This window comes from Saccopteryx bilineata, chromosome 10 (genome assembly GCF_036850765.1).
Source record: "Saccopteryx bilineata isolate mSacBil1 chromosome 10, mSacBil1_pri_phased_curated, whole genome shotgun sequence".
Taxonomy (NCBI): domain Eukaryota; kingdom Metazoa; phylum Chordata; class Mammalia; order Chiroptera; family Emballonuridae; genus Saccopteryx; species Saccopteryx bilineata.
Window position 1 is genome coordinate 66,235,936 of NC_089499.1, and position 17,988 is coordinate 66,253,923.

The following is a 17,988-nucleotide window of genomic DNA, read 5'->3' on the forward strand; positions in this document are numbered from 1 at the left end:
GGGATTGGCATGAAATGTTCAAAGTAATGAAAAGCAAGGACCTACAACCAAAACTACATTACCCAGCAAGACTATTATTTAAAATTGAAGGAGCTTCAATTATTATTTGAATTTAAAATAGAAATAAAGAGCTTCCCAGAGAAGAAAAAACTAAGGGAGTTAGATAACACCAAACCAGCATTACAAGAAACGTTAAAAGGTCTTCTTTAAGAAAAAGAAGAGGGTAAAAACAGAGCTACATCTTTAAAAGAATGAAACAGCATTAAATAAATACATATCTATCAATAATCACTTTAAATATAAATGGCTTAAATGCTCCAATCAAAAGACATTAATGGTAGCTGAATGGATAAGAAAGCAAGACCCATATATGTGCTGTGTATAAGAGACCCACCTCAGAATGAAAGATATACACAAATTAAAAATAAAATGATGGAAAAAGATATTTTATGCAAATGGAAAGGGGGAAAAAACTTAGGTAGTAATACTTATATCTGGCAAAATAGACTTTAAAGCAAAGGCTAAAGTAAGAGGCAAAAAAGGATATTACATAATGATAAAGGGAGCAATCCAACAATAGCATATAACCTTTATAAACATTTATGCACCCAATGTAGGTGCACTTAAATATGTAAAGCAAATCTTGATGGACATAAAGGGGAAAGTTCAATAGCAATGCAGTCATCATAAGAGATTTTAACACTCAATTGACATCAACATATAGATCATCTAGACAGAAAACCAACAAGGAACCAGTGGCCTTAAATGACACATTAATTCAGCTGGATTTAATATCTTCAGGGCATTTCATCACAAAACACAATGTACATTCTTTTCAAGTGCACATATTACATTTTCTAGGATAGACCACATTAGGACACAAAATAAGTCTCAATAAATTTAAGAAGATTAAAATCGTCTTCTCTGACCATAATGGTGTGAAACAAGAAATTGATCTCAAGAAAAACACTGAGAAGCACACAAAGACATGGAAGCTGAATAACATGTTACTAAACAATGATTTGGTGAACACTGAAATCAAGGAACAGATGAAAAGATACCTTGAAACAAATGAAAATTAGAATACAACACAAAATCTATGGGACACAGCAAAAGCAGGCCTAAGAGGGAAATTTATAGCATTACAGGCCTACCTCAAGAAATAAGAAAATATCAAATGAACACTCTAACATTTCACTTAAAGAAACTTGAAAAAAAAACAGACAAAACCCAAAGTGAGTAGAAGGAAGAACATAATAAAAGTAGGAGCAGAAATAAATGAAATAGGGACTTCAAAAAATGCAAAAGATCAATGAAACCAAGAGTTGGTTCTTTGAAAAGATAAGATTGATGAACCTTGAACCAGGCTCATCAAGAAAGAAAAAGGATCCAAATAAATAAAATCAGAAATGAAATAGAAGTAACAACAGACACCAAAGAAATGCAAGGCGCTGAAATAAAATATTACAAACAACTATATGCTAACAAATTTGACAATCTTGACAAAATGGATAAATTCCTAGAAACATACAATTTTCCATAACTGAATCAGGAAGAATCAGAGAATCTGAAGAGATAATTTACAGCCAGTGAAATTGGAGCAGTAATAAAAAAAAACTCTCAACAAACAAAATTCCTGGACTGGATGGCTCCACAAAATAATTTTACCAAACATTCAAAGAAGAATTAACACCTGTCCTTCTCAAACTCTTCCAAAAAAATCCAAGAGGAGAGAAGACTCCAAAGCTCATTTTACACAGCCAACATTATCCCAATTCCAAAACCAGACGAAGACATTACAAAAAAGAAAATATAGGCCAGTATTTCTGATGAATATAGATGCCAAAATCCTCAACAATGTATTAGCAAACTGGATCGAGTAATACATTAAGAAGGCCATACAGCATGATCAAGTGGAATTTATTAGGGGGACTTAAGTTTGGTACAACATCCACAAATCAATAAATATGATATACTACATGAACAGAATGAAGAGTAAAAATCACCGTGATCATATAAACAGATGCAGAAAAAGCATTTGATAAAATCCAGCACTAATTTATGTTAAAAACTTTCAGCAAAGTGGAAATATAGGGAATATACCTCAACATAATAAAGGCCATATATAGTAAGGTGACCAACTTTTTTACAATGAAAAGGAGGACAAAAATAAATTGAAGAAAACAATATCGTAAATAAAAGAAACATTTTATTCATTGCAACAGTAATACACTATAATATGATAAATGCATAATACATACATTTGTAATGTTTTATATTGTAATTATGCTTACATACCTATTAATTTTTAATAATTATAAGAAAAAAGTACTCATTTAGCTACAAATACGTCACATCACATGCAATGGATCGACTCTGCATTGATCGAATACAGACATTTACAGATTAGTCTTCCAATATCAAAAAGGAGGACACTTTTTGAGGGAGGATGGAACTTACAAAAGGACTGTCCTCCCTAAAAGAGGACAATTGGTCACCTTATATATAGCAAACCCACAACTAACATAATACTCAGTGGCCAAAAACTACAAGCATTTCCCTTAAGATCAGGAACAAGACAGGGTATTTGCTATCATCACCAGTCTTATTTAACATAGTACTGGAAGTCCCAGTCACAGCAATCAGACAAGAAGACAGTATAAAGGCATCCAAATTTGAAAGGAAGCAGTAAAGCTTTCATTTATTTTTTTTGCAGATGACATAATGTATATAGAAAACTGTAAAGATTCCTCCAAAAAACTACTAGAACTGATAAATAAACCCAGTAAAGTAACAGAATACAAAATAAATATCCAGAAATCAATTACATTTTATACACCAATAATAAACTACCAGAAAGGAAAAAAAATACCATTCACAATTGCTTCAAAAAGAATAAAATACCTAGAAATAAATTTAACCAAGGATATAAAATACACGTACTCAGAAAATTATAAGACACTGGAGAAAGACATTGAAGAAGATACTAATAATTCAAAGCATATGCCATGTTCATGGACAAGAAGAATTAACATCATTAAAATGTCCATGTTACCCAAAGCAACCTATAGATTCAGTGCAAATTCCTAACAAGATACCAATGGTGTATTTCCTGGAACCAGAACAGATATTCCAAAAATTTATATGGAACCATAGAAGAGCCTGAATTGCCACAGCCATCTTGAAGAAGAAGAACAAAGTTGAAGGAATCATGCTACCTGATATCAAACTACACTACAAGGCTATAGTAACCAAAAGAACATGGTATGGGCATAAAAACAGACCTATAGATCAGTAGAACAGAATACAGAGCCCAGAAATCAACCCACAGCTACATGGTCAACTAATATTTGACAATGAAGGCAAGAACATACAATGAAGGAAAGATAGTGTATACAATAAGTGGTGTTTAAAATTTGAAAAAAAAATGAAACTAGACCACCTTCTTATACATATGCAAGAATGAACTCAAAATGGATTAAAGACTTAAATATTAGACATAAAACCATAAAAATGATTGGAGAAAACATAGGCAGTAAAATCTCAGACGTTTCTCATAGCAATATTTTTTCATATATGTCACCTTGGGCAAGGAAAATGAGAGAAAAGATAAACAAATAGGACTACATCAAAACAAAAAGATTTTGCACAGCAAAGGAAACCATCAACAAAACTCAATAGGAGAACATATTTGCTGATACATTTGATAAGGGCTTAATATCCAAAATTTATAAAGAACTTATAAAACTCAATACCTAAAAAATAAATAAATAAAGTAAAAATAAAATTAGTAAATGGGCAAAGGATCTAAATAGACACTTTTTTAAAAAAAAATTGATTTCATCAAGAAAGGAAGGGAGTGAGAGAGAGAGAGGAACATTGAGCTGTTTCTATATGTACGCTGATGGGGATCAAATAGGCTGTGCTTTGGGACGATGCTCTAACCTACAAAGCTATCCAGCCAGGGCCTGAACAGACACCTTTTTAAAGAGGACATACGGATGGCCAATAGACATATGAAAAGATGTTCAACATCAGTAATCATGAGATAAATGAAAATGAAGACCACAATGAGATATCATCTCACACCTGTCAACATGGCTGTCATCAGTAAGTCAACAAACAAGTGCTGGTGAGGGTGTGGAAAAAGGGAACCCTTGTCACTGTTGATAGGAATGCATATTGGTACAGCCACTGTGGAAAGCAGTATGAAGTTAGCTCAAAAAATTAAAAATGGAACTGCTTTTTGACCCCATGATCCCACTTCTGGAGATATATCTTAAAAATCCTTAAACACTAATTTGAAAAAATATATTCACCCCTATGTTCATTGCAGCATTATTTACAATAACCAAGATCTGGAAAGAGTCCAAGTGTCCATTGTTAGATGAGTGGATAAAAAAGCTGTGATACATTCATAAAATGGATTACTGTACAGCCATAAAAAGAAGGAAATCTTACCTTTTGTGATAGCATGGATGGACCTTCAGAGCATTATGTTAAGTGAAGTAACCCAGGCAGAGAAATACAACATGATTTCACTCATATGTGGAATATAATGAACAAAATGAACTAACAAGCAAAATAGAGACAGTCTCATACATAGAAAGCAGGCTGACAGCTGTGGGTGTGGGGGACTGCCCAAGGGAGTTGGAGGGATGGAGTGAAAAAGGACAAAATAAAAAAAACAACAACTCATGGGCATGGACAACAGGGTGATGAATTTCTAGGGGGGCATGGAGGAGGCATAGGGACAATAAGTGATGATAGTTGATGACTTGAGGGGGTGAATAGACAATACAGTGTACAGAAATGTGTTGTAGAATTGAGCACCTGAGACCTGTATAATTATGTTAACTAGTGTGACCCTAATAAGTTCAATTAAAAAAATATATATAAATAGAAATAAAAAATAGAAATAAACCCATCAAATATCTTCTTTCATTGTGGAGACTGGTTGCGGCAAGAGCAGCTGCCAAGTTCAGTTGTGGAGTCCAGATCCACAGCACGGCTGTCCGAGAGTCCGGATCCACAGCACGGCTGTCCGAGAGTCCGGATCCACAGCACGGCTGTCCGAGAGTCCGGATCCACAGCACGGCTGTCCGAGAGTCCGGATCCACAGCACGGCTGTCTGAGAGTCCGGATCCACAGCACGGCTGTCCGAGAGTCCGGATCCACAGCACGGCTGTCCGAGAGTCCGGATCCACAGCACGGCTGTCCGAGAGTCCGGATCCACAGCACGGCTGTCTGAGAGTTAGAACACATTTTGCCTTCAGATATTTCATTATAACATAAGGAGATTGAAGAGAAAGTGGTGGGTACCAACAATAATAACATTAGGAAATATTTAGATATTTACACTATGTCAGGTACCGAGCCATTTAAACCTCATTTAATCCATGTAACAGCCCTCAGTAAGAAGTTATAGGATTAGTTTCCCTGTAGATTAGTAAACAGACAACATAGAGATTTACAATTTTCCAAAAATACAGCCAGAAGACGGTGCAGCTAGCATTAGACCCTCATAGCAGTCTCTCTCCAGATCTACCATCCTAAATCATTTAGGTGCCTTTGATGATAAGGGACAAAATAAGGCCCATCACTGATGTTTCATCTTTACACCTAAGACTGTTGCCAGGAGAGCTCAGGCACCATCTTGACCGGAGCTCTGGGCTGCCTGTACTCAGTAACATGTCAGGAGGAGACGAGAGGAGTCTTTCTGCTTGTATCATCTGTATTTTTTTCTGTTCTCAGCAATGGAGCTGAGAGTGTGGGGAACTCCTTGGTTAAGGAGAAAGAAGGAACTCCAGAGAATGTACGAACCCTTGTCCCACTCCCTACCCCTACCAGCTGGGTTGTGGTGCTCAAGACGCAGGGGCAATGTCATATTCATGCAGTCTGCTGGGTTGTCACTATGGACTCTTGTGAGGAGCAGAGAATATTAGAATTTTACCTCGGTATTATCTCAGTCTCCTTTCTTGCTGATGACTCGGTGACTCTTAGTTACATCTGGTTTCCAAGGGAATGAAACTGGACTTTGCTCTTCCAGGCTTGGCTCTAGCACTAGCCTGGTCTCCAGCTTGGCATATAGAACAAAAGCTTTGTTTTGGAGTCATTCAACTCCCACTTCTCCCCTTACTAGCTGTGCAGTATTGGATAATTAATATTGGCTCTCAGAGCTCAGTCTTTTTATCTGTTAAGTGGACTAATCCTGCCTCCTTTGTAGGGTTGTTTTGGATAGATATTATGGAAATTGTCAAACCCGTCATGAGCTCACAATAAAGATGCTCTATATTTCTCAGCCATCCCCTTCCCAGGACCAGCACTTCCCTTACTTTACTTAGCTTTTATCTCCAAGTCAACTGAGTCTGTAACCAGTCATGAAGAGGCTCCCTCATGTAGAAGAATGATCTCTGGAGGAGAGAATTAAACCCCAGCTCTTAATAACCAGCCAAGTGTCCTCTGACGAGTCCCCTAACAACTACAAATATCGGGCACTTCACTAAGCTGAACGCTTGTGGACCAGCTGCTTGCCATCATTCACACCGGTGCTCTTGAATCAGGGAAAACGGGTTTAAAAATTGACAGGCTGCTCAAAAAATAATAAAAGAAACATCTATCTACTATAAGGCAGATAACTGCTCCTGCTTTACAAATGAGGAGATACAAACAAAATGATCTTTTGTGACTCACCTGCTTTGCTGGTCAGTTGCAAAGAATGAACGAAACCCCAATCTCTCATACTGCAAAGTCCAATAAACCTTCTCCACGTACAAACGGATATAATAGGATTCCTGTTTTGAGGGTTATCATGAGAATGATGAGCTAGCTTATGGGAGTGCTCTGCAACTCCAGAATTCTTGTGTTCTTACCCAGCGTGTGCTGAGCTGGGAGGAAGTTGGCAGCAGCATGGAGTAGAAAGGGAATGCAGGGTAGAACAGCGCCGTGGGGCAGTGCGTGGACGGAAGGGTGTCAGAGAACAGCCCTCTGCTTCAAAGGTCTCGCCTGTTGGGTTATGACATTACAGAGATGTGTCCTGACCCGTCTCAAAAATCAGACACCACTAAATTTAATTCAGATCAATTAGACATTCCTCTTGTTGTTCACAGGCAATGCCTTATTTGTGTGGAAAGAGGGAAGTTCTATATGACCTGAAAACTCCCCGCTTCATCTACTGCTTTTTCTCATAAGGGATGAGAGGCCATTTAAAGTTATTTTAAAAAAATAGCCTGGCCTGTGGTGGTGCAGTGGATAAAGTGTAGACCTTGAGTGCTGAGATTGCTGGTTCAAAACCCCAGACTTGCCCAGTGACGGCACTTACGAGAATCAACTACTATGAGTTGATGCTTTCCACCCTTCTCCACTTTCTCTCTCTAAAATCAGTCACAAAAATAAAATAACATAAAGTGATAAAGAAATAAATAGGCTGGACTATGTACTTTTTTATATACATCTTCTAAAGACAAGAGTTATTAGCTCTCAAGAGGAGTCAAGTGTCTCTGAGATACTATATTTCCTCCCCAATTTCCCTTGAAACACAACCTAAACATTACCTATGACTTCAACCGGAAATGAAAGTGCTACCGCCCATCAGAAACTACATCACGCATAAAACTGTGCTGTCTCCTTTCTAAAATTAAACAGAAGCGGGAGAATGGCTTGAGAGATACAACGAGAAATTCAGAAAACCATTCTGGCCTGACCATGCGGTGGCGCAGTGGATAGAGCATCTGACTGGGATGTGGAAGACCCAGGTTCGAGACCCCAAGGTCACCAGCTTGAGCATGGGCTAATGTGGCTTGAGCAAAAAAAAAAAAAAAAAAAAAAGCTCACCAGCTTGGACCCAAGGTCGCTGGCTCGAGCAAGAGGTTACTTGGTCTGCTGAAGGCCCACGGTCAAGGCACATATGAGAAAGCAATCAATGAACAACTAAGGTGTCGCATCGAAAAACTAATGATTGATGCTTCTTATCTCTCTGCATTTCTGTCTGTCCCTATCTATCCCTCTTTCTGACTCTCTCTCTGTCCCTGTAGAAAAAAAAATGTATCAGAAAACCATTCTGGTGGGAGCAGGCATGGTGGAAATAAGAACTTGGATGGTTAAAGAAGAGGAAAAAAAATCACAAGGACAAAGAACATAAATGTGTGTGGAAGTTAGGTAGTTTGGAGGCCTCATCTGAGGCCACAACTCAACCCACCAGACTTAAGCATGGGATATGATTTTCTCTTGGGCCACAAGTTGTTGATGTGTCACAATCTATTACCTAGAGAGGATCAAAATAAGAGCTTTTGAATTGTTTTTCCAAAAAGCATTTTTTCTTCTTCTTCTCTTTGTTCCCTGATTTACCATTGATATGATAATAGTATTAAGATTCTAGAGCTCTAAAACTCTATTTATACATTTTTAACTATATTCCTGGTATTTTTATATAGTACTTTAATTGAAAGCAAGAAAATACCTAGAGGTTAGTACTCAGCTAGCGTGAAATGTGTGCCCGGCACATAAGAAGCTGTCAGTGATGGTGGTTGTTAATACTGTTGTTGCTGTTAACAAAACCATAGAGCAGGGGTTGGGAACCTTTCTGGCTGAGAGAGCCGTGAACGCCACATATTTTAAAATGTAATTTCGTTAGAGCCATACAACAACCCATGTACGTTAAGCATTATCCAATAAAAATTTGGTGTGATCCCAGAGGACAGCTGTGATTGGCTCCAGCCACCCGCAACCATGAACATGAGCGGAAGGAAATGAATGGATTGTAATACATGAGAATGTTTTATATTTTTAACGTTATTATTATTTTTATTAAAGATTTGTCTGCAAGCCAGATGCATCCATCAAAAGAGCCACATCTGGCTTGCGAGCCATAGGTTCCCGACCCCTGCCATGGAGTATTTCATTCATGCTTATATTTGTTTCCGTGAAGCGTATAGGAGGCCAGAGAGGTGAAGTGACTTGCGCACACCACACTGTTAACTCACACCAAGTGATGTAGAACCCTGTCATATCTAGTATTCCTGCTTCATTGCAGGGCTCAACAGACATTGCTGGAGGCTGCTTTGGAGCAGAGAAGCTCAGAATGCCTCCTGAATGCCACTTGGCGAGTCTGCTAGGGAACTGTTTGGAAACCACATGAGCCTTTAAAGTGGAAGGTAGAGAATGAAGGTTCTGCAGCCTGATATGTGCTTCAGACTCTGTTCCTGATGCTCACCCACCCTCTCCCCAAGAACTGGCCTTGTAATTTCTCTCTACAAAAGAAGACAGATCTTTGGATTTTTACATGGTTGCTTTTAAAAGCCTGTGTGTGTGTGTGTGTGTGTGTGTGTGAGAGAGAGAGAGAGAGAGAGAGAGCGAGAGCGAAAGAGAGAGATCCATGACTGTCAAGGAAAGAGAATTCATAGAGAGCTATTGGGCCCCAGAAAATGTTTTCTGTGTAGCAGCTTCTATGCCACACAGTGTGGAAGGCGATTATCTTTGGAGCGGGCTCCATAGTCCTGTGTGGCTTCCCTGGTATAAGCTTTACTGTTAGCCAGATTGGGTGTTCTTTGTAAGGGTATTTCCCCTGCATCTGAAGCACTGTCAAGAGTGCTGCTTCCCCAGTGCTTCTGAGGCTGCAGCTGCTGAGCTTCCTGTCCCGGTCTCGCAGGTATGTTTCTGAAACGGTGTGTAGGGGTTTGTAAGGCTTCAGCTACTCATCGACAGGGTGGGACATACACTGTTAAACACCCCCCTCCTGCTGCAGCTGTGGAGCATCCCCCCAATGCCCAGAGCCCTCTCGCAGACTGGCCTGGTCCGGGGTGGGGACAGGCCTGGGAGCACACCTCTGTGTAAACCATCCCAGCCAGTAATCTCCAAGGTAGTAAATGTTTTTCTTGCTTTAACAAAGGATAGGTGAAAGCTCTTCTTCTGCTTCCTTCTCCCCTTTCTGTGGATCTCATGAATGCCAGAGGAAAACTTGAGCTGCACGTCAGTTAAATATCCTGTATCATGAAACCTTAGGGACCACTGAAATGGGAACGGTGGCCCCTGCACTGCTAAGAAGGTGTTTTATTGGAAAGGCGCCGACATGCTGCCCCTGGAGAGTGAGCAAAAGAGAAGGCAAGGTGCCCAACATAACACAGGTTGTTCTCTTAGGCAAGCTAAAATATGGAGTTTGGCACTCCTGCACTGTGAGCTAGCAGGCAATAGAATAGACGAATGTGCGCTTTTCATTAATAGTGCCCTATTTCACCAGCGGTGCCCCTCCCCCATTTTTAAAAATGTCTTAATTTATATATTCCCGTTAACAGTTCCATTACGTGTCTTTTTTCCCTCCAGCTTTTAAAAAGTTGTCTTGAATAAGTTGAGGTAGTTGAAATTTCCTAATCCTGGCTGGTTTACCAGCAGAGGGCAGGCGTAAAGAAGGTTTTGACTTGAGGGTATATCAACCTCGGGTCACGGAAGGGTGGCTTTGCCTGGGAAGAAGGCCTGTGGGTGCTGTTCAGACAGCGAGCTGGAACACGCTCCCTTTGCCTTTTTGCAGGCCTGCTGCACACGACAGGTCTCTGGAAAAGCTGACTTTACTAATAAAGGTGGCCAGTTGCCTTTATCTGATATTCAGCAATTTCTACCTAATTAAACATTTAAAAAATTCAAATATAATTCCATCCCCCATGAGCCATCTTTTCTTTTCCCTCCAGTGACCCAGTTCTGCTTGAAACCAAAGGTTTTCATGTGGGTGCCATAAATGCTGTCCTTCTTTGCAGGGGAAATAAAAACTCACTTTTGATGGGAGTAGTGATTCTTTTTTCTTGACAGCTGGAGGATAAAGCTCTTTGGGAAAAGCTCTCCTTCCCTGAAACATGTCTCTTGTGTGCACTACAGTGTAACCCACTCTAACCTGCAGTAGCAGTTCAATGCTACGTTTTACATTTATTAAAACAAGGGATTATATTGCTTAATCATGAGAGAGAGCTGTTACTGTCAAGCAGATGCATAGTTACGACAAAGGTGTTGACTGTGATTTTGTTTATTAATGATGTTTTATTATTGTCTTTACATTTGGAGCTAGAGTTTGGGGGAGGGGTAAATGTTTTCCATAGTTGATATACCCATCATATTCATAAGTCACCTGAAGGTTGACATGTCATGCCATGTATATATAAATTAACAAGGAACACTGGCATTATAAAATGTTGCATTAAGTGAGGATGCTAAGGGCAATTGGTAGGATGTCACAAAGAGAAATTTAAACTCCTGTTAAACAGTGAGAACTCAGTCTTTTCCATTGGCCAAGCTGGCACAGAAGAAAAACAACATGATTAGTAGCTTCACTGTCAACACAGACAATAGCAACATAAACCATATCAGTGTGGAGCTACCTACTTTAGCCCCGTACATGAGTGATGTATTGATTTATGTCCTTAAGTAAAAGTACTGTTTAAGTAAAAAAAGAATGGTGGCTCCTTGAAGAAAAATACCCAAATCTAGGATTTATTGGATATTGCCTTTGCAATTTAATAACTCAAATTTGCTACAGGTTGTTGGTCTTTGGGGAGGTTCGAAATAGGAAAGCAGGGCTCCGTCTAGAGAAATATCCTGCCACGGGCTGTCCTCAAGCCCTCTCTGGAGCACGGGGCCTAAACTTTGTATTCCTGTGTCAGCACTTTCTTTCTAACAACAGACTCATTTGTCGTATCTCTTTAAGTTGTCATTTCAGGATCTGTTCTGGGTCCTCTACTGTAGTAATTGGAAAAGGAAGAGGAGATAAGTGTTAACACAGGTGTTGTTTGGAAGAAGATGGAGAATTGAATTAAGGTCTTGGCCTCTCATCATGCAGTTGATTCTTCAACCCATCAAAATTTTCATCAATTTTTATTTCACTGATTCAGGCAAAGCAACTTTCTGGCAACAGAAACTGCAATGGTTTCCTGTGAGAATGTGGTGCCGTAACTGGTTTTATCTGGGCAGGTCTCTCGCCCTCAGTGTTGCTAGAAATATGTGAGCCAGGACCTACCCACATGTCTTCCTCTGTTTATTTCCAAGCAGCTTCGGGCAAAGCAGGACCTCAGTTGGAGCTGTACCTGTGGTCACTGCTGTGCCTTCATCAGTACGCAGAAATCCTGTCCCGATGCTCCTCCTGACTCTTCCCTTAAAACGTACCTTACCTTTACTCTCAGCTTGGGTGGGCAGTAAAACCTTTCACATTTTTCTGTGATCAAGGCTGAAGCTTAGTAGAACTAAGCATAACACATGCTTTTAGTCCCAGGTGTGTTATTTGGTGGTTAGAGTTGGAGCTCGGATCATAGTAATCTGTTCCTAAGTACACAGCTGCAGAATGGACTCATTTAAGCAGCTGATAGATATCTTAGTATGTGGTGTTTGAATAAGGACTGTATCTGTTATGGGTGTGAGGATATGGGCATCAAAATGTTTTTAAGTATAGTAGTTAGCATTTCCTTCCATTAAATTTTTTTTTTTTTGTACTTTTCTGAAGTTGGAAACGGGGAGGCAGTCAGATAGACTCCCACATGCACCTGACCGGGATCCACCTGACATGCCCACCAGGGGGTGATGCTCTACCGCAATCAGAGCCATTCTAGCGCCTGAGGCAGAGGCCACAGAGCCATCCTCAGCACCCGGGGCCAACTTTGCTCCAATGGAGCCTTGGCTGCAGGAGGAGAAGAGAGAGACAGAGAGGAAGGAGAGAGGGAAGGGTGGAGAAGCAGATGGGCGCTTCTCCTGTGTGCCCTGGCCGGGAATCGAACCCGGGACTCCTGCATGCCAGGTCGATGCTCTACCACTGAGCCAACTGGCCAGGGCCAATTTCTTTTCTTTTTTTTTTTTTTTTAGTGAGAGAGACAGACAAAAAGGGAAAGAGATGAGAAGCATCAACTCTTTGTTGTGGCACCTGAGTTGTTCATTGATTGCTTTCTCATATGTGCCTTGACTGGGGTGGGAGGGGGCTCTAGCTGAGCCAGTGACCCCTTGCTCAAGCCAGCAGCCATGGGGTCATACCTATGATTCCACACTCAAGTTGGCAACCCTGTGCTCAAGCCAGCAACCTTGGGGTTTTGAACCTGTGACCTCAGTGTCCCAGGCTAACACTCTATTCACTGAGCCACTGCCTGGTCAGGCTCCTTCAATCTTTCTTAAACATTAGCCTCCTCCCTATATTCATTTTATGTTATTATGGCCTCTCTTTTTCTGTAACTATTTAGTATCTGCTCTCCTCATGGGGCCTCTGGTGTTGGATTTGAAAAAAAATCACATTGCTTTTCTGAATCTCAGTTTCGTCCTGTATAAAAATTGGGGTTGCAATTTCTTTTTAAGTTTTGAAAACTAAATTAGACCGTATGGCTGAGTAACCCATTCTAAAGCACCCCAATTCAAATGCCTTTTATAAATATTTTTACCTTTCTGACCCAGCCTTTCCAAAAGGTCCTCATGCTGATGAGTAAATGGTATTAACTAAGTTTTGTAAGTCACTGCACATGTTTACATTTTAAATTGTACACCAGCTGTGGAAGGTTCCAGTTCTCAATGAATCCCAAGAATAGGGCAGGTAGAACCACATGGAAGGGGATCCTGAAAGTCCAGAATTCATCAAAATTGTATGGGCATATAGAGCTTATCGAAGTTTATCACATTTTCTTGTCTAGAAGTAGTCTCTGAATTACTGCATCATGTTTGGAGAGAGGGCAGGGAGGGCTCCAGGTGGCTTCTGAGCTAGCTTGCTAAGCCACTTTGTCATAGTAGCCCTCCAGAAAAATATGTTTCGGTTGGTGAACAAGGGTTGATGATGTGTTAGGAGAATTCAATTTAACTTAGAGACAGAGACAAAATGCAAGGTAAAAGACACATAGGCTTTAATTCATTTACAGTTCAGACGAGTGGCAGGCTCAGCCTAGGTTCAGCTTAGATGGGGCCCAGAATGACCTTGCACAGGTGTCTGTGATGTCTAGATGTCAGCAGGGAAAAGGAAGTTGAAGAAGTAGAAACCTCGAAGCTTTAGCCCCTTAGATATTTATACGAACTGGCCACTACACCTGTTTACAACTTTCTTTGTTTCATACATAAATATTTATGTTAAGTCTTGTTCAATTACAAGTTACAAGTTCGATAACACGTTTACATACATTTTTGGTTTCACTTTTATCATTTTCAAACACCAACACTGTCAGCTCACAAACACGCACAATTATCAACTCCTGGTCCAAGCATGTTTACATCTCCTTTTGGATTACTATAACACACTTCCCTCTCCATACTGTCACCTCCTCCTTATCCAATCACCCCAAGTGGCTTTCCCAGACTTCTCCTGCTCCCACTGTAGTCCTATATGCTTAGAGCCACCATCATGCAACTTACTACTTATGTAACCACATTGCATCACTCTGATTATTCTGTGTAAGGCTTATCGCCACAGCTGGCCATATGTGTCTGTCATGTTTGTTGTTTGTTTGTTTATTGTTGGTTTTGACCTGCAAAGAGGTAGTTTGTCCAATTTGTAAAAGCATGGGTAAGTTTTATGGATGCCTCATTAAAAACTTGTCTTTAAAAAATGAATTAGTTAATTAAAGTGTACCCAGATTTTGTTCACATACATTAAATCTCAAAATAATTGTAATCTCTTTGAAAAAAATCACGTGCAGTTTGAAATAACCATTTGAACTTCCTCAAATGTATTGGTTGAATACCTACATTTTTACTTTTTGTGTGGGGCCCTCCCAGGCCCTCCCAGAAGGGTGCCTTGTCTCTTTAAGAGTCAGAATGCTAAGATTCCATTCGTGGTCAATTTGGGCAGGTTCGAGGTCCTTCTCCCCCAAAATGACCGCCCTTGGTTCTCTACTGAATATTCATGAGAGGGAGTGATCACATTTTCAGGACCTAAAAATTCCATTACTAAATTTGTTATCAGACACAGAAACACTTTAGTGTGAAGAGTGTTGTGTTGAACTCACTGAACATCTGATCTTGAGCTGACAGTTAACCCGCGCTTTTGTTGCTTTTGTCTCTCGCAGCCACATGGGGTGGGGGGGCATTGTCTGCTGCCCTGCTGACCTTATTGAAATTCAGGGATTGGCTTGATTGGAAACTTTATCAATATGTTCTCTGGTTTGTAGTAACCTGCAGTTTAACATCTAAAATGGAAATGATTGGTTTAGGACTTGTGGCTTTCCTAGTGAAGGAAAATAAGTAGTTGTTGTCACTACTCTTTTTCCTCAAATATTTTGAGAAAAAATAATAAAAATGATGTTTGTGTTTTAAGTAGAGGCAAAGAAGTTTTTTCTCTAAAGTAAAAGATGGTAAATAGGTGGTTTCGAGAACTGTCGAAATTGGCTAAATTGACCTGGCATCTAAGTCCTACCAGTGAGCCAAAAGAGTTTAGCATATTGTGACTTTTCTAAAAACACGCTCCTCGTCTTCAAGCAGCATTCAAGACCAGTGACTTTTTCTGATAAGAGGTCTCGTGTAAAGCGCTTATGCAGAGTAGCTTTTGTTGCTGCTGTTGTATAAATAAGAAAGGAATTTGAAGAATGATTTTTTAAGGAACGAGTGTCTATTGCTTTCCCCAGCAGCTGCCGTCGAGGGGAAGCCGCGCGGTGCAGCGGGCAGGCTCGGGAGGTGGCGCCGTACCCGGGCGGCAGCGCTGCGTCCCCAGCGCGCTGACGAGCCCGGGTCCGGGACGGGCAAGGAGGAGGAGGCTCCAGATCGGTGAGCCTGTCCAAGTGAAGCCAAAGTTGTCAGGCAAAGGACGTTTTCGAGGAAAGGGCTTCTTTGAGCCCGCACCCTCAGGGACTCAGCGAGCGCTCCGGGGCTAGCGGTGGGCGCCCGGCGTGCCGGTGCCCCGCGGGTGTCGCTGCAAGTGGGGACAACCCTGTGGCTTTCCAAGACGCGGCCAGCACACAGCCCTCCGGAAACCCGACCCGGACTAGGGCAGAGGCGGGCTGCGGGCTGCGGGCTGATCGCGAGCAAGCCGGGGCTCGAGGCCAGGCTCACCTGCCGCGCGGGGCGGCGCGGGGCCCATTGTGCGGAGGCGGAGGGCGCGGCGCGGCGCGGGCAGGCGGGCTGTGATTGGCGGGCGGCGGGCGGGAGGGGCGCGGCGCGTGTGTCAGCCCACGAGCCGAGCGCCCGCGCGTGCAGTGCGCCTCCGAGGCCGCCGGACCCGCCCGCCCGCCCGCGCCGGGTCCCGCGTCCCACGCCCCAGCCCCGCGCCGGCGGCTCCATGGACAGTGTCAGGTGGGTCCCTGGTTTGTCTCGCCTTCCGCGCTCTGCGCCCGGGCTCCCCGGGGCCGCAGAGGCGAGAGCGCCCGAGCGTTTCTAAGTTGAACCTTTTAGGAAGATCTCGGCTACGATCGCTGTTGACCAACTTGGCGGCAGTGGCGCCCGCAGGCGGAGGTGGACGGGGCGGAGGGAAGGAGCCCAAGGCCGGGACCCGGGAGCCCCCCGCGCGCGCCCCGCTCCCTGTGGCGGTGGCGGAGAGGAGTTGGAGGAAGTCCTGTCCTGCCCGGCGCTCTCGCTCCTGCCTATCGCTCGCCACTCGTGTTCTGTGGGTCAGGCTCACGGGACCGCTTTCGTGAAGCCCTCGCCCTCCAGGGGCCGTGTCTGGGGGCTAGGCTGTGTCACTTTCAGAGCGAAATATACAAGGCGCCATCCACCTTCGTGTGGTCCGTGTGCCTATTTCTTCGCTTCTGCTAGTTTCTGTGCCTGTCTGGCCAGCTAGTTTCAGCTTAGTTCTTCCATTTAAAAGAGTCACGTTCGGTGAAAGGGGGGCGGGGGGGAGTAGAGGGACGCTCCAGCAGGTTGGGGAGCCTGCGCCGCTGCCGGCTTCTTGCTAGTTTATGAAGTGGTCATCCCAGCGGCGTTGCACGAGGAAGGGCAGCCGAGAGCAGCGGCCTTCTCCCGTCCGTATGCAGCAAACTCGACCGTCACAACTGCCTGAACGCCGGTCATTGCAAAGGATACTTTTACCCTCAGAGTTGGGATGGGAAGGAGGGGATCTTTCTTTAGGAAGTGGGTGGTAAAGTTTTAGAGCAAAGTACGTAGCCTCTTCCTCTTTGGGATTAACTCCTTCAGGGCCTGCCCGTTACAAGTAAAATACTCGATAATTTTATATTCTTGTCCACACAGATCAAATATTATAATCAAGCCAATTTAAAAATGCAAATGATCTCATTTCCATTGAATCCAATATTCTGAAAGTGACACATTTGGGGGAAAAATTACGCCTGATAACAGGAAATGTGAATCATACTATCAGTGACTAATCAGCTTAAGAAAAAATAAGTTGCGTTATTTTATCATTAGGAAGTCGGTTTTAAATAAGCCATTTTTTGTTGTTGTTTAAATCAAGCGAAGTTTTTATTTTAGAAGCAGCCCTGTATTGCTTTTCTTTCTTCTGTAACAGATTTTTCAAAAAGAATGTGTATGTTCAAGCAAGAGTGGTTTATGTGGTCAGGTGTTCAAGCTAGGATGTCATTGTCAAAGACCTCAAACATGATCACGCTAAGATTTTAGTTTTGTATTTGATGTGTTGCTGTTTAAAATAATTTTTCTTGAATGTTGACTCATCACTGAGTAAACCCAATGAAGATAGAAGCATATTCTCTAAGTGGGTTCCCCTTGCATAAACTGAAAAAGAATCTACTTCTATTTTATGTGATTCTTTGTTGCTGCCTGACACATTTCAGTGAAAAGTGTGTAAAAATGAAACCAAAATACAGACTGCCTATCCAGAGGCCTGACTGACGGGCTGAGATGTGATAGAGCCGAGCTGAGAATGGACTGGGCTGACACTTGATAATCACAGTTGATTTATTGTTCATTAGTACTGCATTAGCCCTTTTAGGCAAGACACTTATTTGTGTAGTGGCCTGTCAAGAGCCAGACTGCAAACACCTGTCATTTCCAAGGCATGAGACAAGCAACAAATATTAACATGATGCAAATGAAAACACATTGGTCTACATGAAAGGCAAGATGATTACAGATTTTTTTCTTTACCAA

At 42.0% G+C, this 17,988-nt stretch overlaps 1 protein-coding gene across 18 annotated transcripts in view; it reads left to right on the forward strand.

Moving 5' to 3' along the window:
- Window positions 1–17,988, forward strand: part of FOXP1 (forkhead box P1) — a 671,570-nt gene that overhangs the window by 543,040 nt on the left and 110,542 nt on the right. Inside the window, exon 1 of one of the 18 annotated variants that reach the window (XM_066245817.1) lies at window positions 16,117–16,221. The exons of the other annotated variants lie outside the window; for them this stretch is intronic. The gene's annotated coding sequence lies outside the window, so the exon portion shown is untranslated. Of the gene's footprint in view, window positions 1–16,116; window positions 16,222–17,988 lie in introns of those variants that run through there. 18 annotated transcript variants of the gene reach the window in all.